This window comes from Hemicordylus capensis, chromosome 1, assembly GCF_027244095.1.
Source record: "Hemicordylus capensis ecotype Gifberg chromosome 1, rHemCap1.1.pri, whole genome shotgun sequence".
Lineage (NCBI taxonomy): Eukaryota > Metazoa > Chordata > Lepidosauria > Squamata > Cordylidae > Hemicordylus > Hemicordylus capensis.
The window spans coordinates 322,571,710-322,595,986 of NC_069657.1; the positions used below are offsets into that span (position 1 = coordinate 322,571,710).

Genomic DNA, 24,277 nt, shown 5'->3' on the forward strand with positions numbered 1-24,277 from the left:
ACAAAGAGCTTTACACTCCATTAAGACATGCTGTGATTACCTACTGCTGAAATGGACAACTTAGAGCCCTGGGTCCTGAACAGTTAATTTCTAGAGCCCAGATCTCTAGGTTTGCCTAACTATCTTGACTGAGTAGTAGACTAATGGCAGCTGCTATTAAATCAGAGCAATAGATGCAGGTTCTGCACTGTTTGAGGCAGTGTATGTTGTATGTGTACTGGTTTCCCTCACATTACGGTAGATGCGAAGCTTAAGACCATTGTGAGTTTTTTCCAGAAATGAAGATGGGATCTCAGAATCTTTGATACAGTTCAAAATATCAGTAATATGATAGACAATGCAACATGAAAAATGCTGTTTTCATTCTTAAACTGCAGTTTGTGTAGACTCAGGGTGTAGCCATGTGCCTTCTGAACATGAACTACCACACCCTCAGGAGCTGCTGATTCCTGCTCCGTTTCCTCACCTCCTTCTTCATCCCGCTCTCACCACAGCCACCTCCTTCTTAATCCCCCTTCTCCTCTTGCTGCTGCCATTACACTTCCTACTGTTTCAGGGTGAGCAGGGGATACCATCCCCTTATTCAGAGCAATCAGAGGGATAATCCTATCCCCTCACTCACCACTCCAAGAGCCCGCAGGAACTCCTGGCAGGCTCTGGAGTAACAAATAAGGGGATGGGATGCCAGTGAGAGAGGATGCATCCCCTCGCTTGTCCTGAAACAGCGGAGAGTGTATTAGGGGTGTGCACCGGACCGCGGACCTGCGGTTCGGCACTGGGGTGGGGGGTTCCATTAAGGGCGGGAGGGGGCTTTACTCATCCCTCCCGCGCTTTGCTGCTTTGGCGCCATAATTCGTTTAAAAAATGCGCCGCAGAATCGCTCTCCGCCCGCTTGCCGCTCCTATGGCTCCGGACCGGGGCTCCTTCTTGTCTTCAAAATCAGGCGGCAGGATACTTCCCTGCTGCCCCCGAAGCCCACTCAAGCCATTTTAGCTCTTTAAATCTCACCCCGGACCGAGTCCTATAGCGCTTGGGCGGGCGGCGGGGAGATGTCCGTCCGCCCGCCCGCCTCCTTCCCTGCCTTCTGCGAAGTGCAGGGAGCCTTCTGCGCGCACGTGCAGATCAAATGGTGGTCCTAGAGCCTTGAAATCTTGCACACATATGAAGAAAAAGGTCAGGGCCCTCTGTAATGAATTTAAAGAGAATCAGTCAATTTTATCATGTTTGGTGATTTTTTGAAATTTTTGTTTAAAATTGCTAAAAATTGTAAAATCTGACTTCTTTCAACTTCTGAAATTGAAGACCTTCCTTGGAGCATCATTCCACCAACATGTGCAGAAATCTACCCTTTGCCATCATGAAAAGGGGTAACAGCATGCCTCCCCCCTTTATAATTCTGGAACGGTTGGCCATACAGTTATGAAATCTGGCACACATGGAGTCCACATTGGCAGGACTCAGGTGTGTGTGTGTGTGTGTGAAAACTATAGGTTACTCTGATTTTTGGTGAATTTGTGGGGGAAATGGCTAAAATGGTGAAATCTGGCTTGTTTCAAGTCAGTTTACAAAAAAATCATAGACCTGAAGCCCCTCCTTGGACCATCGTTCCACCCCCATGTGGAGGAATCTGCCCTTTGCCTTCATGAAAAGGGGTAACAGCTCCCCCTTTTGCACGCTCCCCTTTTGCTCCCCCTTTTGCACGCTCCCCCTTTTATATTTCCTGAATGGATGGGAAATATGGTTATGAAATTTTGCACACATGCAGTCTCCATTGGCAGGACTCTGTGTTATTTTTTTCAAGGCTATGGGTAACTTCTCTGATTTGGGGGGAAAATCGGGGGGGGGATTAAAATAGGGCTAAAACTGGCTTCTTTCAAGCCAGAACTTTACTAAACATTCTGGCTCTGAAGCCCCTCATTGGATCATCATTCCATCCCCATGTGGAGGGGAAAGGAGATTCCTTTGATTTTATATTAATATTTGTCTTGCCCATTGCAGAAACACACAGTCAGTAAAAGTGAAAATACTTTGAATGTTTCTGTGTTTGTGGTTAGAAAGTATCACATTCCCTTTTAATAATTAAGGGATTAAAAGGTGTGAAGTCCTTTTAATCCCGTTTAAAAGGTCTGCCTGTTCTGGCAATTGGGAAGAAAAAATGAATATAAAACCAAAGGAATGTCCTTTCCCCTCCACATGGGGATGGAATGATGATCCAATGAGGGGCTTCAGATCCAGAACTTTTTATAAAGGTCTGTCTTGAAACAAGCCAGATTTCACCATTTTTACAAAAAGTTCAAAAATTCATCAAACATCAGTTATTTGACTTGCTATTTTTCATACTAGTGACATATTCTGGGGCCTGTGGATGGAAGTATGCTACAGGAGTTAATGTAAATGCATGAAATATTTATCTAATAAATAGTTTCTTCCAGAAACAGATGTAACTGTTGTCTGTATTTTAGAGTATCTATAGAGAATGAAGAGATCAGTAATCCTGTGTTTCCAAGTTCTCAGGAAGGAACAGCCTCGATATCAATTATTACTTCATATATATAGTGTGAGATGATGTTTATACTGTCATTATTATGGAGATGATAATTTCGTTTGACAGGCAGTTTGGATCTTATTAAAATTAAAAGAGTTATGGTTGCCTTATTATGAATGGCGAGTGTTGATATCAACTTGTGTCAGATGAACGGAACCAAGAAACTTGTATTAGTAGAAAGTCTTGAAGTGAAAGAGTTGGAAAACTGCCCAGGTCTGTAATCAGTAGGTGGATTAATTCTACACAGTTTTCTAGTTCTATCTGATGGAATTTATCTTCTCTTATTAATACACATTTCTGTTAAGGGTCAAAGGTTTATGGTAGCTTATAAGAATATGATGTACACTTAACATCAGCAAAATAATCCTTTTAAAACTGATACTGTTGCTCTTGCAGCCTAACAATGTCAGCATTCATATTGTACTTTAAAACATGTGAAAAGAATTTATTTACCATGATTTTAGAAGAAACTTTGTCTATATTCACTGTAATTCAGATCACATTAAAGTATTCCTAAATGACATGGACCCTAGACATTAAAAAAAAAATCTGCTTTCTTGTGGCCTCCTACTGTAGTCCGCTGAAAAATGATGTTTTGATTATTCTGACTGTGTTCCAAGTTTTGTAACAATAACTAGTAGAGATAATGTTTGGTTGTTGACAAAGTTATGGAGCCCCCATTCTCCTTGAGCAGAATGTATGACCCACTAAAACAAATTCAGCCCATCTGTCAGGTATCGTGGCCTTCCAGGTGCTTGACAACTGCCCTGTCATTGCAATTCTAGGTAAGCACCAAGAACAGGTAGTGTGTGGAGTCCCCGTGGGCCATTATACATAGGTAGTGGGCTGTGTTCAGCTGGGTGGACTCATAAGTTGTGCACACCTGTTCTTTAGTTTCCTGAGTAACAATGTGTGAGCACTTCTCAGAAGCATTCTTATTTGAAATAGCTTTTTGTTAGTTGGCCAAGGTTTGCCTTTTAAGATCCTAGCATTATACTAGAGGTTTTCATCCCATTTTTTTTAATGCCATGCTAATTTTCTATTGTAACTTCTCTTGAACATTACAATGCAGTAAACTAGGAAATAAAGGGCCAGTTCAGATGAACATTCACGGGCACACACGATAACATCTATCTATCTATCTGTCTATCGTTAGATTTTTATATCACCTTTCATTAAAACAATCTCAAAGCTGTTTACAAAACATTTAAAAGTATAAAACTAATGAACAATTAGACGAACTAGAATATAAAAATACAAATCTAATTAAAAGTTCTAAAAACATGAACAATAAGGCCATAGAATACAGAGCAGCATCAACAAAAACAAAACTGAGATAAAAGCCTGAGTAAAAAGCCAAGATTTCACTTGCTTTCTAAAAACTGTAAAGGAGACTGACGATTGGATGCCCACCAGGAGAGCATTTCAAATCCTGGGGGCAATAACTGAGAAGGCCCCATCCCATGTGCACAGCAGCTGAGCCTCCCTCATTGTCAGAAAACAGAGCAGAACTCCCTCGGCCTCTGATGACCTTGTCAGACTGGCAGAAATGCTTTGGGAGCAGGCGGTCCCTCAGATATTCAAGGACCAAACCGTTAAGGGCTTTAAAGGACAAAACCAGCACCTTGAATTGGGCCTGGAAACAAATTGGCAGCCAAGGTAGTGCTTTGAAAATGGATGTAATATTATCCCAGTGGGCAGCTCCAGATAAAATCTTAGCTGATGTGCATTTTGCAGCATCCTGCGTTTTCTAGTATTTTTCAAGGGCAACCCTATGTAGAGCATGTTACAGTAATCCAGCTGTGATGTGACTAGGGCATCACAGCTGGATTGTGATGCCTTAGTCAGGCCAGATCCACCTTCTTGAGAAACAGCTGCAGCTGGTACACTAGCTGAAGCTGTGCAAAGGCACCCCTGGCCACCACCTCCACCTGAGCATCAAAAAGAAGAGCCAGGCCCAGCACTACCCCAAGCTGTGCACTTGCTCTTTCAAGGTGAGTGCAACCCCATCTAGAACCAATCAAATGCACTCATCCTGATTGGCTCTCCTACTGACCAACAGCGCCTCCATCCTGCCTGGATTCAATTACAGTGTATTAGCCTACATCCAACCCATCACTCCTTCCAGCCCCCGATTCAGGACATCCGCCACCTCCCTAGGATCAGGTGATAAGGAGAGATAGACTGAGTGTCATCTGTATATTGAAGTCCAAGCCCACAGATGACCTCTTCCAGTGGTCTCATGTAGATGTTAAACTACATGGGGGACAAAACTGAACTCTGCGGAACCTCACAGGCCAATGGCCAAAGAGCCAAGACATAGTCCCACAGCACCACCTTCTTCACCCTCCCCCGCTAGAAAGAACATTCCAAAGCAGTGCCTCTAATCCCTATACTCGAGAGGTGGTCCAGAACGATACCATGGTCTATGGGAGGCTTTCCTCTAAGATGTGCGCATGCATGTGCACACCAAACCCCAGGCCCCCATGCAGCCATTTCTGGTGGCCACCCAACTGCCTGAAACCCCTCCACCTCCCCCCCCCCGGTGTCGTAAATCTGTTAGCTCGGCTAACCCAACAGGCTTTACAAACCCTTCGCTCTCCCCTGCCCCTGTGAGTTAAACAGAAAGTAGCAGCGAAGCTGCACGAAGGAAAACGAAAGACTCACAAAGAAAAATAGTAGTAAACGAATCAAGTTCCCCTGAACTAAACTAGGTACCCCACTCTACGATAACTGAGTAATAACTGAAAAGAAAACAGAGCAAGGAATGAATAGAACAAAGGACACCAGAGCAAGGAATTAACAGAACAAGAAACACAGAGCAGGAAAGAACACAACAAGGGCAAACTAGAACTCGAAAAGCTGAGGAATTCTAAATAGAAATACAGTCTGCAGTAAGCAAAAGTGGCTAACAGCATCTGCGCAAGTCACAGACTGCTTAATATATGGCTCAAGAGAACCAGCAGCCAATCAGGTTTCCCTGAGTCAGCACTTCTACTTCCTCTCCTGTGATATCCTGCACCTGCGTGTCTCCCACTGAGCCTTCCTCTTGAGACGTTTTCTCAAGACAGGTGAAATCCCAGTCTCCTGATCAGCCTTCATGTCTGGCAGCTGTTCCGATTTCTCAGCTCCAGAGTCTGGTCTCCCTGCCAACTCCTGTTGCTGTGCCTCTGAGCCCTCACTACCAACCGAATCCTCCCGTTCCTCTTCTGACTCTTCTGAGTCATGACACCCAGCCAGGCCTCAGTCTCCTCCTTCTCCTCTCCAGCCAGAGGAGGATGGAGGGAGGAAGATGAGCGGTGGCAGTGGCGGTGGCTACCCCATTTTGAAGACTCTCTAAAGCAGGCCTGCTCAACTTAGGCCCCCCAGATGTTTTTGAACTACAACTCCCATAATTCCCAGTCACAGTGGCCAATAACCAGGGATTATGGGAATTGTAGGCCAACATCTGCAGGAGGGCCAAAGTTGAGCAGCCCTGCTCTAAAGGCTGGTGTCACACAGCGGTGGCAGCCAGCAGAGACATCTGCCTGTGGCCGAGTTATGTGTTCCTCCTCCAGCCCAGGCTTCCTTTCCTTTCTGGCAGCCACCCAACCACCCAGCACTCCATTTCCCAGAGCTGGGAAGGGAAATGTTGCCCCATTTCCCACTCTCCCTGGCTGCACCACCTCTGCCTCCCCCTCCCCCCCCTGGGCCTCTGCCTCCTCCTCATCCAGCCAGAGGAGGAGGGAGGGAGGAGGACAGGCGGTGGTGGCTCCCCCTGCCTGGCAGACCAGAGAGCTCTTCTTTTGGATGCTCAGGTGAAGGTGGTGGCCAGGGGTGCCTTTGCACAGCTGGGAGCCAGGGGAGGAGGTGCACAGGTAGGGGCCTGGGAGCAGGGGGAGGAGAAAGCCAGACGAGGATGGAGGGAAGAGGATGGATGGCAGCAGGAGCGCCCCCCCCCCTGCAATGGCAGCCCAGAGAGACCGGAGGTGGGGTTAAAAAAAGGTAAATTTTTTGGCATGCATTAATTATTTCTGGGGCCAGGGGGAAATTAAAAAAAACAACGTGTGTGTGTGTGTGTGTGTGTGTGTGTGAGAGAGAGAGAGAGAGAGAGAGAGAGAGAGAGAGAGAGAGAGTGTTAGAGTTTTGTGTGTGCACATTGCCTTCACTTACTGGTGATCAACTGTTTCCGCTTGCTGGTGATAAAAATTAGAGGGAACACTGGTCTATCGTATTGGACAGCACTGAGTGATCCAGCAGTGATACACTCCCCCTCTCAAGCTCCCACTGTAGGTTATCCACTAGAGCAACCAAGGCAGTTTCAGTCCCATACCCAGGACAGAAACCAGACTGAAAGGATAATCTGTATAATCCAAGACCCTCTGCAATTGGGATGCCACTACATTCTCTATCAACTTGTCCCAAAAATGGAAGGTTAGAAGCAAATCTATAGTTGTCCAGGTTGGAAGGATAAAGGGAGGACTTTTAAAATAATGGTCTTACCATCATCTCCATGAGGCATGGTGGTACCTTGCCCTCCCTTAATGAAGCATTGATTATAGCCTCAACCAACTGCCTGTACCCTCCCTGGCAGATTTTATTAGTCTTGAAGGGCAAGGGTCAAGACTGCACAAAGCACACGCACTGCCCAGGATCTTGTCCACATCTTCAAGCTGCACTAACTGAAAAGAATCCAACACAATAGGACCAGATGGTACCCAAGGTACATCTGCTGGAACTGCCAAAACCCTGGAGTACAAATCAGCACAGATATGAGCAACTTTATCTGCAAAGTGAAATTCAAATTGATCACAATGGGCTGTAGATGGTTCCTCCCCTATTACATGGGTGGATGTATGGAACAATGCCTTTGCTACACGAAACAGCTCAGCTCATCTTCACTGAGTAGATGCAATGGAGGCAAAGAAAGGCATTTCTTCACTGCCCCCCTCCCCACGGAGTAGTCCCTAAAATGGACTCTAGCCCACATTCTGCTGGATTCATCATGACTCTTCCTTCAGTGGCATTTCAGCCATCATCTAAGTTGTTTAATTGCCCGAAGCAAGGAAAACCAAGGAGCAGAACGCACTCCACTAAGCCAGAGAGGGCATTTAGGGACAATCATGCCAATAGCCCAGGCTGTCTCCATGTTCCAGAGATTCACCAGGGCCTCAACAAAGTCACCAACTCTGGACACTGGAAACTCCCCAATGACTGTCTGGAAACTGAGCAGATCCATAAGCCTCCGGGGGCAGACTATTCTAATTGGTCCATCACCCCTGCAGATAGTAGACAGAGCAGTAAAACTAACCACCACCAGATGCTGAGTTTATCTCATACTCCACCACCTCCAGATAATTTATTCCCTGGTCAGCAAAAACCAGATCCAGACTGATCAGTCAATCAATCAGATTTGTGGGCCACCCCAAACTTTCATCTCTGGGAGGTTTACAGTGACATAAAACAAGTTAAAACACTGCCAATAAAAAACTGAAAACAATTTAAAACCACAGTCAGATTCAAAAGCTTGGGTGAAGAGATAAGTCTTCTAGTGCTTTTAAAAAGTAGTTAGAGATGTGTAGGCTTGTATTTCTGTTGGGAATGTGTTCCACAGTCTTGGGGCAGCAACATAGAAGGCCCATCCCCATGTGGCCACCAGACAAGCCAGTGGCAACTGGAGACGAACCTCTCTAAATGATCTCAGTGGGCGATGGGGCTCCGTCAGGGTCCCACCCTGATGCCCCTCTCAATTCTAGGGAGGTGATTTGTTTGTATTGTTCTATGGTACTTTAGGCTCCAGGTTCTGGGAATTCATTCAGCTTTTACTTTCCCTTGCTGCCACCATATAAATTCTTGTGACCCTGCTCTCAGTACTCAACACCTTTGGCTGCGTAGCCTTGCGAGTGCAGGATAGGTGTATATGTTCAGGATTTAAACTGAAACAAAGAATAAGCTCATTATTTACTGAATAGAATAAAGATCTCTGCAAAGCAGGACACACAAGCTTCTCTACCAAGTTACTAGATACATCAGTTATTCTGGATAAAATGTAATATATGGGAAGGTGAGATAACTGGGACAGAGGTAATTAAACTTGGGCTTGTAAACTTAGTGAATTCCTCCAGACCTTCTTGTCTGTTACTAGGAGCTGCCCATAACACTGCTGGTTCTCCAGCCTCCACACATTCACCCTTCAAGTTCCACTCAGCCCCCCTGAACAAGCTTTCCTGATCCGAACACACCAACTGATCTCTCAGCCCTCAGCCCAACACACCTCCAGCTCTCACACAACTAAATTCAACTCTCTCTCTCTTCTCTCTGTCTCAACTGCCTTTTCAAAAACCCCTCCCCCACTGAACCTTCTATGCATGGTTACTAGGGTAACTCACACACACTCACTCACCAGCCCCTATATATATTCCACCACATTACCACAGGGCTCATGGTGAAGATGTTCTCTTAAATAACCAGGGCCTAAGCCATTTAGGGCTTTATTGATTATAACCAGCACTTTGGATTTTGCCTGGAACCATCAACAGCCAGTGCAGCTCTTTCAACACAGGAGTAATGTGGTCTCTCAGAGATGAACCAGAGACCAACCTGGCTGCCTCATTCTGTACCAACTGCAGTTTACAGACTATATACAAAGGGAGCACCACATAGAACGCATTGCAGAAGTCAAGTCTGGATGTTACCAGCATATGTGCCACTACTGTGAGGTCGTTTATCTCAAGAAATGGACGCAGCTGGCATATCAGCTGAAGCTGATAGAAAGTACCTCTAGCCACCGCCTAAACCTGAGATACCAGGGAGAGGTGTGGATCTAGAAGCACTCCCAGACTGTGTACCTGTTCCTTTTGGGGAACTGTGACCCCCATCTAGAAGAGGCAGATCAAAATAGTTTCTGGAGTTCCAACCCCACAAAATAAGTACCTCCATCTTATCTAGATCCAGGCTCAGTTAATTATCCCTCATCCAGCCCATTACTGCCTCCAGGCAGGCATTTAGGGAGGTTATGCTTTCTCCTGATGATGTTGATGTGGAGAAGTAGATCTAGGTGTCATCAGCATACTGATAACACCCTGCACCCAATCTCCTGATGATCTCTCCCGGCGGCTTAATGTACATGTTTAAATACATTGGAGACAGTATGGAGCCCTGAGGGACACCATATAAAAGCTGACAACATTCTCAGAGAGACACCATCTGGAATATGTCTGAGAGGTAGGAGCGGAACCACTGTAAAGCAATGCCTTTCCCCCACCATGCTCTCAGATGTTCCAGAAGGATACTATGGGTGGCTTTAAGAGGGGATGGCTTTAAGAGGGGTTTGGATAACTTCATGGAGGAGAGGTCTATCATCGGCTACTAGTCGGAGGGCTACAGGCCACCTCCATCCTCAAAGGCAGGATGTCTCTGAGTACCAGTTGCGGGGGAGTAACATCAAGAGAGAGAGGGCATGCCCTCAACTCCTGCCTGTGGCTTCCAGTGGCATCTGTTGGGCCACTGTGCGAAACAGGATGCTAGACTAGATGGGCCTTGGGCCTGATCCAGCAAGGCTGTTCTTATCTTCTTATGGTTGATAGTATTGAAAGCCACCAAGAGATCCAAAAGGACCAACATAGTCATACTTCAAGAGGTCTAATTATTGTCTCCTTAAGACAGGGAGGCATCCTGCCCTCCCTCAGAGAAACATTTATAATTTCTACCAGGCTTACAACAACAACCTCCTTGCCAGACGGTATAAGCCATGTTGGACAAGGGCCAAGAGAACAGGTGGTAGGTTGCACTGCTCCAAGCAGCTGAGTTTGTCCAAATCCTCAGCAGTCACAAACTGGAACTGATCTAGCCTAAACACATTAGATGAGTTGCTGGACACCTCTGATTCAAACACTGCAATAATTGTGGAATATGGCCTAAGTCAGCCCGAATACAAGAGATTTTGTCTGCAAAAAACTCATTAAAAATATCACAGCAGGGAATTGATGGTTATAAATTCTGATTCAAGAGAGGAGGGACATGTACTAGCCCCCGCACAACCTTGAACAACTCCACTGGACATGAGCTTGCGGATGCAGTACGGGCAGAAAAGAATGGCTTCTTTGCTGACCATATTGCCTGAGCATAGATCTTTAAATGTGCTCTGTGTTGTAATCTGTTGGATTCGAGTAGAGTCTTTCTCCACTTGCACCTCAAACCTTGTAGATCTCCTGTATACCAAGGGGCCAGTTTTGAAGTGGGTTGGAGAGGATGCTTAGGAGCAATCATGTTGACTGCCCTGAGTTGGCTATTCCAGTTCTCCACCAGTGCAATCAACAGGATCATCAGAAGAGCCAACACTAAATCTTTCCAAGGCTTCTTGGAATCCTATTGGATCCAATAACCTTTTCGGGTGGCCCATCCTAATAGGCCCCTCATCCTTGTAGAGTGTGATTGTAAGTCTAACCTTAACCAGATGGTGGTCCATCCATGACAATGGGGAAATCACAGGAGTCCCCATCCACGGAACGCCACCCTAATCAGAGTAGCCACCCTGCCCAACTCCCACCACCATATCTCCCCCTGCCCACTACCTATGAAATCACCACCCCCAGACCATCTCCACTCTTCTGCTCTCTCAGATACATCTCCTCAGCCCAACTATCCTTAGCTCCTCTGTTTCAGTAACACCAGGCACAAGGGCAGCAACTATATGGAAAATCCACCCACACCCAGGAATGCTCACACCAATCCTGGGCAGCGTGATCTCCCTGCCCAATAATAAATACTCCAATCTATATGTTACCATCACTACCTTCCTAACTCTCCCTAGAGTTGAAAGGTGTGTGTGTGGGGGGATTTTTAAACTAAGGCCTCCAACATGGGGCAAGCCCAGAATGAGAGCTGCTCTCACCAGTTCCCATCCAGTCCTCTCCCCACTCCAGAAGCAATCCTAGATCCCCCCCCCGATCCCTTCAAAGGAAATGGGAACCTCCGCCAGCAACTTGCTGGCACAGCTCCAACTAGTCAAAACTGAGGAGGTGCTGCAGTTACCCTACAACTCATCCATGCCTCTCCAGTCAGTCACCACCATCGAGGCAGATGATAAACATTGTCCCTGGGCCAATGTCTCTTGATGTTCTATGCTGAAGTTGATAGCTCTTTGTTTAAAGCAAGGGATGTCCCATTTGTTCTTTCTGCTTCCAAGGCCCCAGTATGCTCACCTTTTTGTCCTTTGAAAGGACAAAAGCCCTTGTGCTCTTGCCAAGAGGCTTGCCCCCCTGACGCAGTCTGTTCTTATGTAGCAGTCGCCTAGAGCAATCACTGAGGATTCCTGAGAGCGTGCACGCCCCGGTGTCACTGGTGGACATCCTAATGCACTCACAGGGAGTCTTTTAATTGCATGAGAGGGGTGTTCATCTGAATCACCCCTTTACACTCATTAAAAACCCCTGTTTAAACAGAGCATCTCAGAATCTATGCCATATCCTCATGTGGCCCAGTTCCATCTGGATTCTATTGCACATATCCCTTTTGTCTGATGAATGGGTTACCTTGACATCATAATTCTTCTACCTCACTGGACATATCAGTGTAATCAGTGTAATGGATTCTTGCACCCAGACCCAAGGAGACACAGACACAGATACTTTTGGTGAAATTGGCCATTTTATTAACATTTCAAATTGCAGTGTACTTGAGGAATTCAGCTGGGATTGACGCTCCACCCCCACAGTGCGGGCACTTTCAGGACGGCCATGTGCGTGGCCGCCTTACCCAAAGGCCTATGGCGCTGGCACCTTGGCTCGAGGTGATTCGACCGCTGACAAGCGGGAACGCCCTTCTCAGCCAACCTAATGTCAGGTCCCTGCTGCAGGTGCTATCCGTCCGATGCTGTCGAGCCATACGGAAGGAAGCCGCCTAGAGCGGGGTAGGAATTGAGCTGCATTCCCGATCTGTCAAGCCTCAGGGGATCAGCGCCTCCTAGTTGAAGCCAAACGCTTACCTAAGGTGCTTTTGTGGGCTGTTTGTAGGAAAGAAAAATGGGGTCCAGTTAGAGACTCTTTGCACCGAACCTAAAATGCTGTATCACTAGGAATTTGCTTTTGCTAAAACTGCTACATTTGCTTTTGCTAAAACTGTGTAACTGGGCCACTTTCTCCTTTACTGCTTTCTGCAGTATGTTATTTGGTACATGCAAGGCACTTTTCTAAGAAGCTCAAGCAACACAATAAGAGCAAAGAAGATAAGACGACTACATAATTGTTAGTGATAATGATTATCCATTTATATGTTATCTCAGTTTCCTTAATAGAAAATGAAACATGTAAAACATAATGAGAAGTCTCTAATATTAGGGCAAATACTAGCCATTAATTGATAACTTGTTCACATTTGTGCTGAAACTAAGGGCCAATTCTGTTTGAAAGAAATGTGGGATCTGCTGTAAAAAGATGTCTTAAGAAAAGTTCTATTAGCCACATAAAAGAACTCAAGTGACTTGATCCTCTCTCAATTTTTCCAAAGCAATTTATGACTAAGCTTATGATAATAATAAAAGAAGTCTATGGACACTAACAAAAGGATTCAGAGTAACGAATGCAAATAAAAAATGAGATTGGAAATAAAACTGAATAAGAACATGAGAAATTCAAAAAATTTAGCAATCCACAATTATAACAGTAATTGCTATTTTAAAATGTTTTGCTTATTCTAAAAGAAAACCTGTGCTATTAGCTGAAATGCTAGGCATTTTAAATCACACAAAATCTTTTTGCAGCTGATGAAGACTAAATATACAGGCAATCAAAACAACCTATTATCTACATATTTTAGTTGATTTAAAAAAGGTACCTTTGGAACTTTAAAAAATGATTTTACTATGTAATCTCACCTAATTATAATATAGTTTGACAGAGCAAAAACATTATGATTGTTTATTTTATAGAGGTGATGGGTTTTATATATAAGAAATGGAGTTTAATAGGTATTAAATTATATCCCCCTATATTCTTTTTATCCATATGGATATTACTTTAGCTTTTGGATTTCTTGCTTGCTTGTACAAAAGTTGTTTTTAAAATATTCATTTAGGAGCAGCTATTATGATGAATAGCCATAGACTGCTGACCTAGTCTTTAAGACATCACCATTGGCTTTTTTGCTGCTCTTCACATACATATCCATGGTGTTCATGGTGAACTTGAATATGCCATTTAAGAAGACACCCTCAATCAATCTCCTCTGGATTAATCCCACTGAAGTAATTGATACTACTTCAGAGCATGTGGCTTGTGGATGCCAGCTTTTGAATCTTTGCAATGCATGTCTCATGAATATAATTTTGTGAAGGGCTTGAATAAAAAACTTTGTTTGTAATTATTGACAGGCAAATCATCTGGGCATCCAAACACCAACTTCTGTGTTCACTTTAACATTGTCTCATCCACAAATGTAAAAAGTCGAGGACTGCAAGAAGTCATCATGTATGTTTTTCACTGTCCAAATTTAACAATATATTTCTGTTTTGAGATAATACTTGAAAGATTTCTGAGGTGCAACAGTGTCTTATACTATTTTAAAAATAATCTTATGCTGTCCTGGCTAGCCTCTTTGCATTTTTACTTTTTCGTTGACTTTTCATTTTAAAGTGTGATTATTACACACTTTAATAATCAGAAGTTACTTAGATAATATATTTCAGTTTGGTTTTGATTGAATCTGGATGGATGCTTTGTTTCTATTTTTGTCATTTAATTTCACAATATTTTGATTTTGAGTAGTACTATGAAATGAAAAAAGTATAACACTGCATGCTTTGTTTTACAGTATATAGTGCATAAATAGTCTTTATAGGACAGCCATAAAATAAACCCCTTCTAACTGAGCAAAGAGACACCTTTTAAAATGTTGATTGTCTTATATTTATCAGGAGGAGAGAAACTGGCCCTGTCCAACCCCAGCACAGCATCCCTCCAGTGGCTGTTGCTGGTATATTTCTTTTCAGATTGTAAGCACTTTGTGGACAGGGGACCATCTTATCTATGTATTATTTATTTTCCTATGTAAGCCACTTTGTGAACTTTGATTGAAGAGTGACATATAAATATTTGTCGTAGTGGTAGCAGAGAATAAACATATCTGATGTTCTCCCCCCAAAAAATGGTGTGGGGAGAGGGTGCTTAATCTTTTGTCAAAAATCTGTTTTCCATATTAAAATCACAACCCCCTGAGCTGCTTTTCTCCCTGCAAGGGGAAAAAAAACCATGGTGCAAGAAAAACCAGCATTCATTTTGGACTCAAAGTCTAAGCTGAGCTTTCACAGGAAGCCTCACCTTTCCCTTGCTACTTCCAGGTCTTCTCTTGGAAAAGAGGTAGAGCTGCATTCTAGATTTTATTCCTCACCCCACCATTTAGGAACCTCACTCATTCCATCCTCATCTTTCATGCATCAATCCCTCCTATTATTGATCTACATTGACTCTGTTCTCATGCCACTTCATCTGTGCTCTGAAGCAACTGAGCCCAAAGCTTCCACAGAAAGAAATGTGCCTGGAGGGCATTAGGACGGGTGCAAAAAATGTGCCTGGAGGGCATTAGGACAGGTGCTTTCAGAGCATCCCCTTTCTAATCACATGGGCCAGTAAGGTTACCGTCTGAAATGCCTTAAGCCCCTGCCCCCAGCTGCATAATGCAGCAATATGATATGAGTGTTTGTCTATTTGTTTGTCTGTTTGATGCTTGGCAGGTCTTCTCAAGTCATTGAGGAAGTACTTTTTGGAAGAACTTCAGATCTGGGGCACTTATTTGATTGGTCTCTGCTTTTTTATAAGCAGGTTAAGGAGCTCTTTTAAAAAAACTTTATCTGCTTCGTAGCTTCTACCCCTATTTGGACAGAGTTGTATGTATCACTATGACAATCTCTGCTTTTGTAACCTCTAGACTTACTGTAATTATGGTAATATACTCTACATGGGACTGCACTGGAAGACAACTCGGAAACTTCACTTGATGCTGCAGCACATCTTTTGGTGAGCATCTGTATTCAGCCAATTCTGTTCCAACTTCCAGGTTCCACTCTGTGTTCTGGTTCTCACTTTTAAAACCCTTCAGAGCTAAATCCCTCAAATCTAAGAGACTGCTTCTCATTGCACTTGCATATCCATTCATCTTCTAATCATTACCTGCCTGGGTATATGGTTATATCGGCTGCACAGTTATATCAGCTACAGGACTTTTACATATATTGTAAGCAAAGCCTTTATATTTGTTATTCCTGGGCTGCGAATGGTCCTCCTTCTTGTGGTTTATACAGTTGTTTCTTTAGTGACCTTGGAAGGTCTGTACAACTCATCTCTTCTTATTGGTATTTGCATCTGCTGGTTAGAAACTTATTGAGGGGGCGCTGTCACTTTGTGTTCGTATTGAGAGAGAGAGAGAGAGATTAGTAAAGTGTATCATCAAGTCGGTGTTGACTCCTGCTGACCACAGAGCTCTGTGGTTGTCTTTGATAGAATACAGGAGGGTAATCGTCATTGTCATCATATCAAAATTTCTTGTTTCTTTCCTTATTTGAGATGTCAGTAATGATTATTGAGAGTAGGAAACCAGCTCTTGAACCATGCCTGCATGCAAAAAGCATGTATCCCTCTTACACCCAATTTTCCAATAACTAAATTAATTCTCAGCATTGTTAGAGAGCAGCAATCAATTTGTACTTATTGAGCATTTAAAAGAACCCAACAATAGCAACATTAGCAACCCCCATAAGTCTTAAACATGCTCACTCGTGTGTAATCCATTTTAATGTCAAGTTTGCTGTTCGGTTAATATATATTGTGTTCAAATTATATTTCTCTTAAGCCATGATAGTTCAGCAGTTTTCTTCATAAGCTTTTTTAAAAACTACCAAGTCATGTCTGCTTCATATGCAGTGGAGTGGAGCATTGGTGGCAACCAGTGATTAATTAGTTCAAAAAGTGTGCATTCCCTAGGGACATCCTGGGAGATGCTTTCCAGACCTTGTTTAAAAGAAACATATTGCTTGCATTTACAGGTGTTGGTGACTGAATTTAGATTGGCTATCAACTATGTTCTGAGTTTGTTACATCTTCTGCGCTTATTTCTGTTATCCTGTTACAAGGGCAATGCATTAATTGTGCTTAATGATCCATTACACAAAACCCAAAGTTTATATTTTCAGTAATTGTAATGTGACCATTGTTAAGTTGCTTTCATTTTTCTGTGAAATGTGGAAACAATTCAATGTTCCAAGTTTTTAATTATTATTGTTACATTGTGCAAGAATGAGTACTTAGTGGAATAGCACCTCAAATTAACCTCCTTTAAAAAGGATGTGTATTTTGTTTCAGCTTCCCAACATCCTTGACATTAGTAACATTCTGCCTTGCATGTTGCACATGTATATATTTATGGTATGGTGAGTGGATCAGGAGCAATTATTAAAACATATCCAATCTTTGCAAGACACGTTGATCAGGAATGATTAAAATGGAGCAAATGTGAACTGCGCTACCCAACTAAACTAATATTATCAGAATTGGGCTGCCCTATACTACTTTTTTCAGGTGACTTCTTCCATATGATTTCAGTTTTGTGCCAAATCCTGATCCAAGCCATGTTCCCCTGCAGATACCCTTAGAGAGTAGATGTATAACAGCTAGAATTGAATTTATTTAATTAATTAATTTATATACTGCCCTTCCAAATATGGCTCTGGGTGGTTTACATCAAAATAAATGACATTTTAAATAATTTTCCTGTGGTTATTGTGCTGATTTCTTATGAGCTGGCATCTAGACTTAACCTTGGCTGTTGTGCCAGGGTTTTCCAAAGTGTGAGAAGGGAGGAGCAATTTCCAGCTACTGTCTCTCACCTCTGTAGCTGCTGGTGGCTCCTAAAGTTTTCTCTCTGAAGGATCCTCAACAGGGTAAAGGAGAAGTTGCCAGAAAATATGTTCCCATGTGCAGTGGAAAATCTTGGACCATTGGCAGAAGGTCAGTCTTGGTTTCTCCAAGTTTAAAAACTTAGGGCATTGCTACATACTGGCTCGAGTGGAACTAGATTGCTTCAATACAAAGATGCATTGAGTGGGAATTATTACAGAAAGATTGCTACCCTTTTGCCATGATTCCTAGCTCACCTGTTCTCCTTTGTCCATGTTGTGGTTGTAGGTTGCCCAAAAAAACAGAGTGTTACAGAGCTGATTTCTTTTATCTGTGTAGTCCATAAACATTGGACAAAATCTGTCAAAATAGTGTCTACCTGTTCGATTCATAGCTGATGTAGTAAGGAAGGATAGAAAGTTGGTGCTTTGTGGAACCAGCTTCTTATCCTAGTGCAGTGGTAGTGGGAGATGAATAACAACAGGTGCGGCTGCCTCCCTCCATGTAATGTTTGGTAATGCAGATGACTGAAGTGAGGAATAGAAGGCTACTCACCAAAATTCAATATTTTTGTTTGGGTTTATTCACAAAGTACACTAATGCATGCGTAAGCTGCTGCATTGAATGAACTCATCCCATGCAGTACCGAGAAACGTCATGCTTATAATGCAGTATTTTTAGTGTCTTACTCCTATTGTATATTTTACTGAGATTCCATAACTGTGACCATGAAAGTGTCAAACATATAAAGAGGCCTGCCAATATTTACTGCTTCCCCCCCCCTTCTGAACTTTATGATTGATTTCTTTGGCAAATAGAGACAACCACATTACTTATTTTGTAATAGGTTTTCATCATCAGCAAACCTATATATAGAATAATGTGGAGTCAAGGACAACAGACACTGAGAAAGTAAAATATAACTGACTTTCAGTTTTGACTCATATTTAAGATGGAGAATGAGTGTAAAAACTCAAATGTGATAGCAATGTATCCTCCTTACTGCAGAAGCCTATACAAGGTTGTACAAACCATCTCCCTCCCAGTGGACTTGCTGCGACCATTACAATTTTGCATAGCCTTCTGTTCCGCTGAAGACAGATGGAGATTTTATTAAATCAGGCCTTAAACATACAGAGATGATTCTTGCTAACAGCAGGCTATGTGTCTGGAGAAGACTGAAATATTTATCTGCTAATATTAAAGTCACTATTACAGTATACAGTGACAACTTGGAAGCAGATGCTGCTTTAAAAACCTGTGGGAAAATAAAGGGTAAAGGTAAAGCAAATATTGCAGTAAAAATGCTCACATTTGTAAATGGTCTAAACAAATGTGCATGTGTTCCCAGAAACTGATTCTGAGTCGAGAAAATAACCTGACAATTTGTTTTTGCACTGCTTTAACAGTTGTGGGGTGTTTTTTTTCCATAACCATCTTTTTTTTTTTTTTTTTTTAGTTTCAGTGTTGTTAGGTATGATGCACAGAAGCAGGGTGAGAAAGCGATTTCATGCTCTATTTATTCAGATGAAGTTTGGAGGTTTGCTGATGAATACTGTCATGTAAACCCAAACAGAAACCCCGAGTCTTACAATGGTAAACAAAAACGGTGTCTATTCTGGTTACAGATTTTGTCACAAAATTCACAAAATTGTTTAACTTGGGTTATGCACTTCAGCACACAGCTGGCTGGCGATAGGGGAGAAGTACTGTTACCAACGTCTCTTTGACTGTGTTGGCTGCAAGCTTGGATCAGGCCTAAATGGAAGATTAATCAACTAAAGCTTTAGGGCACCATTCATCCCCTTGTGATAGGAATCGGCACCAGGACCAGTCATACTCTATTCCTTCCTTGGCTCGCCCTTCAGAGTAACTTATGAACCAAGACCCTGGGGCAGGGAGCAATGGCTGGATGGACAGAAGCAAGCACAAAACCTCCAGCCACTTCAATCGCCAGCACACAAGCTCCATTAGCTACTATGCAGATTGTTACCTATGCAGGGATGATTGTTACCAGGCGCGTAACAATGATCGGGCAAGGGGAGACAGTTGTCTGGGGGCCCCACTGCCTGGAGGGGCCCCCCAGAGACACCTCACGTGACTCCCCATTGCCCCCTGCCCAGCCCCAAGGCTCCTCAGCCACTTGCCCTGTTCGCCATCTCCCCAGCTTGTTCTCCTGGCCGGCAATGGAGCAGCAGACACGCTGCAAAGAGCTGCTTTCCTCCCGCCTCTCAGCTGATCGGCGGGTGGGCGGGGCTTCCACGGAGGTCTGGTGTAGGCCTCTGTGAATCCTGAACTCGAGTAGGGCCCAAACAAGCCAGGAAGGAGGAGGCAGCCAGAGAGGCCTCCACTGTTCTCTGCAGCAGAAGACCCCCTGCTGCCAGGTAGAGTGTGAACTCCTTTTTGTGGTTACCTTCCCCGCCCCCGCCCCCCATATATAGGTATCTGCTTGCCATAGGGCTTTGATATGGGGGGGAGGGACTGAGAAGTCTCTGAATATTTATTTTTAAACAGCTTGGAAAATTTGCTGGCTTAAAAAAAACTATCTAAAAAGTCCTATAAGTGGCTTGTTTCATGGCAGAAAATTACAAAAACTTCTGGAAGAAACAGTATTATATTTATTTTATTCATTCATTCATTCATTTATAAATGCACTTATGTTCAAGTTGTTTTGCAACCCAGAAGGTCTGAGTGAGAACTGTGAAGCATGCCTTCTGCTTTTATTTTATTTTATTTTATTTTTCTTGTGTGTGAACTGCTCCCCAATAACTTGCAGGGACTTCAGGGTCAATCTGGCCAACATGTGAATGCAGCACCTCCATTCCAGAGGAGATGTGTCTTAAAGGGCTTTAAAAGCCTCCTGTGAAAAACCTCCTGGAATCAAACTTGACTGAATTTGTTCAGAATTCTGAGAAAACAAACATGGGCTCACCCTGCATGGTTGAAAGTCTCCTTGGCTAATCTGCAGCGAGGGGCCCATTTTAATCATTCATCTTTCTAGTGTGTTCTAGGCATTAAAAGTAAAACAAATGTGTAGTACTCAATGTATATCTCTATATATTGTGACATGTGCGTGTGTGTATTCAGTGAAATGTATTTCCAGGCAGCATACTTATTTTGGAATATCAGACTTAAATCCTTGGGGGCCTGGGGTGTGCGGAGGCCCTGGACTTTGAGTGGGGGGGCCCCATTTTAAAATCTTGTCTCTGGGCCCACTCCAACCTTGCTACGCCCCTGATTGTTACCTCAAGCTTTAGTTGAGTGACTGATACCAGTCATTTATTACGAGCATTGGCAATCCTAATCTGTGAATCTGAGGGCAGCCTTATTTAGCTGTCTGTGTTACTCTTTTGTTTCTGGTATGTTACTGTAATAGAAAATGAAAAACCTAATATTAAAGTAAGAGGAATAGGTATTTTTCTTTCTTTAGTAATTTAACTAAGTGATAAATAATTTAACAAATAAAAATTATGAATTGTTAGAAGGAAGGGCCATCATTAATGGACAACTGTATTGAAGTTCTGGCAATAAGCAAATGCATATACAAATAGCCCCCGTTATCCACAGTTTCAGTAACCACGGTTTTGTGTGGGTCTTTGAGACCCAGTTTCATTATCTGCTGTATTAAAAAACAAGTGATTTTTGCCCATCAGTGGTTCCTGGGCCACCGGAAGTGACTTCCAGCGTCACTTCTGGTGGCATTTCCTGTCTGGAGGCAGCATGGACCCATTTTGTGGCTTGTGTTTACAAAAAACACTCACAACACAAACACATACCTGTGAAAGTAAGCAAAAAATGGCCGATGTGGAGATTTCGGTGGGGGGCATTGCAGGAGAGCTGAAAGGTAAGGCACTGTTCTGTACTACTACTACCACACACACAAAAACACCCTACTGCGTTTTTGTTATTTTTTAGCAATTATTTTGTATGCAATAACCTAACCCTCAGATTCCTATAGAGTTTTAATTATTCACGGTTCTGTATTCGTGATTGTAGGCAAGAACTGAACCCCCGTGAATAACGGAGCCTCCTGTATAATCAGGCAACAGTCACAGTAGACGCTGCAAAAATTTGTAATCTTATCTGGGTTCAGTTTACTTCCCTTCACCCATCCAAAACTGCCCCTGTGAACCTTTTTAGAACTTCTACTGCCTCCCCAAGATCACATATTAGAAATGAGAGATAAAGAAATGGGATACTGATGGCACCCAAGCCTAAATATGCTCAGCTCATGACCCCACCCAGTGGCTTTGTGTAGATCTGAAAAAGCATGAGGAACAAAATGAAATCCTGCAGAACAACAGGATATTAAATATTATTTTTGTAATAAAATTTTACACACACACAACAAACAAAATGCAGCAATTTTATGCCAAAGCTATTATAGTACAAACATAACCACCACCCCACAACACACCTTCATGTGGAGGGTATAAAAACACCACTTGCTGATGGGTTACAGTGTTTTTGCTTTTGCTTTTAACCCCTCTCTAAATAAATTACTTAATTTACCAGTTATAGATGGTGTTGATCTTATGAGAATAGTTTGAAGAGATTTTTCTGGACATGTCTTGGAACTTGGTTATTGAGCAAAAGAAAGCATGGTATTATATGAATCATAGCTGGAAACATGTAGGTATGTGCACCAATAAATTGATTTCTAGTATATGGTGACATTTATATATCCTTCTTGTAGTTGCATTGTGGTGGTCAGAAATTGGACGTGCTGTAAGGCATGTCCAAAACTTAAATACTGGTGGGATCGAAATCCTCACTGATGTTCTGGTGGGATTTCTCAAGGGCATCCTTCCTGTTGGTCTAAATTATGAAGATGTCATCAGTGTAATGCAGGCAGAGGAACTAAGGAAGCATTCCAAGTCAGTAACAAATATGTTGTCATCAGGCAGCTGTTCACAGTATTACAAGTTGATCTAAAGATCTATGCTGCTCTAGATATAAAACTGTTGAATTATATGGCCAAACTCTTTATTATTATTACAGTTGTTATTATTGATAAATATGTTTTTCAACAAAAGTTTTCAAAGTTATTTTCATAATGAGAAGATTGTTTCCTCCCTTTGTATGTTGGGTCATCCTGAAAGGACACACAGTATACATGCATACTAGAGGAGGCCACTATCTATCTACCCACAGCTCTTGAACTGTTTAAAGCCAAGTCATTAGCTCAACTCCTCTTTGTCGCTCAATTGGGTCGTATCCCCAACATTGTGACTCTGGAATGTGTATAATATAAGTTCCTGAGGGCAACGCTCTGTGTACTGAGATGTGTCTCCAATGCCACTCTGTGTCTGGAGACTATTGCTGGAGACCGGCCAGATCAAGATTGAGGCTAGGATGTGGATGGCCACTCTTTCCTACTGGCTCAGACTCTGCTTTTGCTCAATTGGTCTTGCCCCCCCTAACCCTTCACTGTGACTACCAATCTAGTTGGGCTTGGTCAATCGAGGCAAAATTAGCAGCCCTGGGCAGTGGGCCTCTCCCCACTGACCCTGCTCAATATGGGCTATGATCAGGCAAAAGCAACCATCAAGCAGCACATTGCAGACATTGAGCGCCAAACTGATCTCAGTAGTGTCCCAATATTCTACATCAGTGAGGGACTTAGATATACTGCCTCTCCTGCAGCATATCTTATCCAATTGGAGATCCCAAATCACAGAATGGTGTTTACCTCGGCTCGCTGCCATGGCCTCCCTTCAGCAGTGCTAGAGGGCCGGTATAGAAGGATCCCATTTGCTGAGCGATTATGTCCCTGTGGCTCAGGACAGATTGAAACTACTGAGCATGTCCTCCTATACTGCTCATTTTATAAAGACATTTATGCTTCTCTCATTCTCCCATTGTTTGTTCCCGGGACGTATGAGTCAATTCTACAGCTTCTGGCTACTTTCTGACATGAAGCCTTCCATCACATATAGCATTGCCAGATACTGTGCAGCTGCGATTGGCATTCATCGGAGGATGATAGGCTGTGAGCCCTTTTAACCTTCATCCGACTCCTGATGATGTTGGCCTGCCCACGCCTCCTCTCTTATTGCTTTTATTGCTTTATTGCTTTTTAATTTTTAAACTGGATTTTACCATTTTATATTCTCTGTGCATTTTCTATAATAGATATAGTATTCTTTTATTTTTAGCCGGTTTTAATTTTTTTAGTATTAATATCTGTAATTTTTATCTGTTTTAGCTTGTCTCTTTTAAATTGCAATTATTTTTAATTTCAGCCTATTCATGAGATTTTGCATTGTACTTCCAATCACCTTTATTATTAACATGTAACTTATAATTTGCACCCTTTTTTAGCCCCCTTAGTATCACTTTCTTTTAACGTAACTTTATGCTGGTCTGCGACCGTAATAAAGGTTGATTGATAAAGGTTGATTGATTGACACACAGTATAAAAAGAAACACAAGGGAACACCAACAATAGCCACTGGAGGGACTTGACCTTGTGTTGACTGTTGGTGCTGCTATCCTCTGTTGTTGACTGTTGTTGCTGTCCTCTGCTAAATAAAAGGGAGCAACTGCTTTGAATGGTCTCTTGAAATGAAACATACCCAGTAGCCGGGTGTATGCCATTTCCTATTGTCTTATTTGGCTTTGTCCTTTTAAAATACAAAAAAGCATGGCCGTTATCCCCATGCTTTATTGTATGATAAAGGAGTAACTGGCAAATGGTACCCATCTACACTATTCACTACAGCTACAATGCATGTGTTATTTTGTACTTGGCTATCTGCACTCAAGACAAATGTTGTGTATGAAACCACCATTAGTGATCCTTATTCCAGCTAGAATTATGGGCAGAGGATCCAGTTCTTCATTTCTGTGAGTGCTGCGCAGGTGT

The 24,277-nt window shown here is 42.9% G+C and overlaps 1 long non-coding RNA gene across 9 annotated transcripts in view; it reads left to right on the plus strand.

The window, feature by feature from the left end:
- The window catches only part of LOC128341280 (uncharacterized), a 563,294-nt gene that overhangs the window by 127,276 nt on the left and 411,741 nt on the right, over positions 1-24,277 (plus strand). Inside the window, exon 1 of one of the 9 annotated variants that reach the window (XR_008314306.1) lies at positions 19,716-19,793. The exons of the other annotated variants lie outside the window; for them this stretch is intronic. This is a non-coding gene — a long non-coding RNA (uncharacterized LOC128341280). Of the gene's footprint in view, positions 1-19,715; positions 19,794-24,277 lie in introns of those variants that run through there. 9 annotated transcript variants of the gene reach the window in all.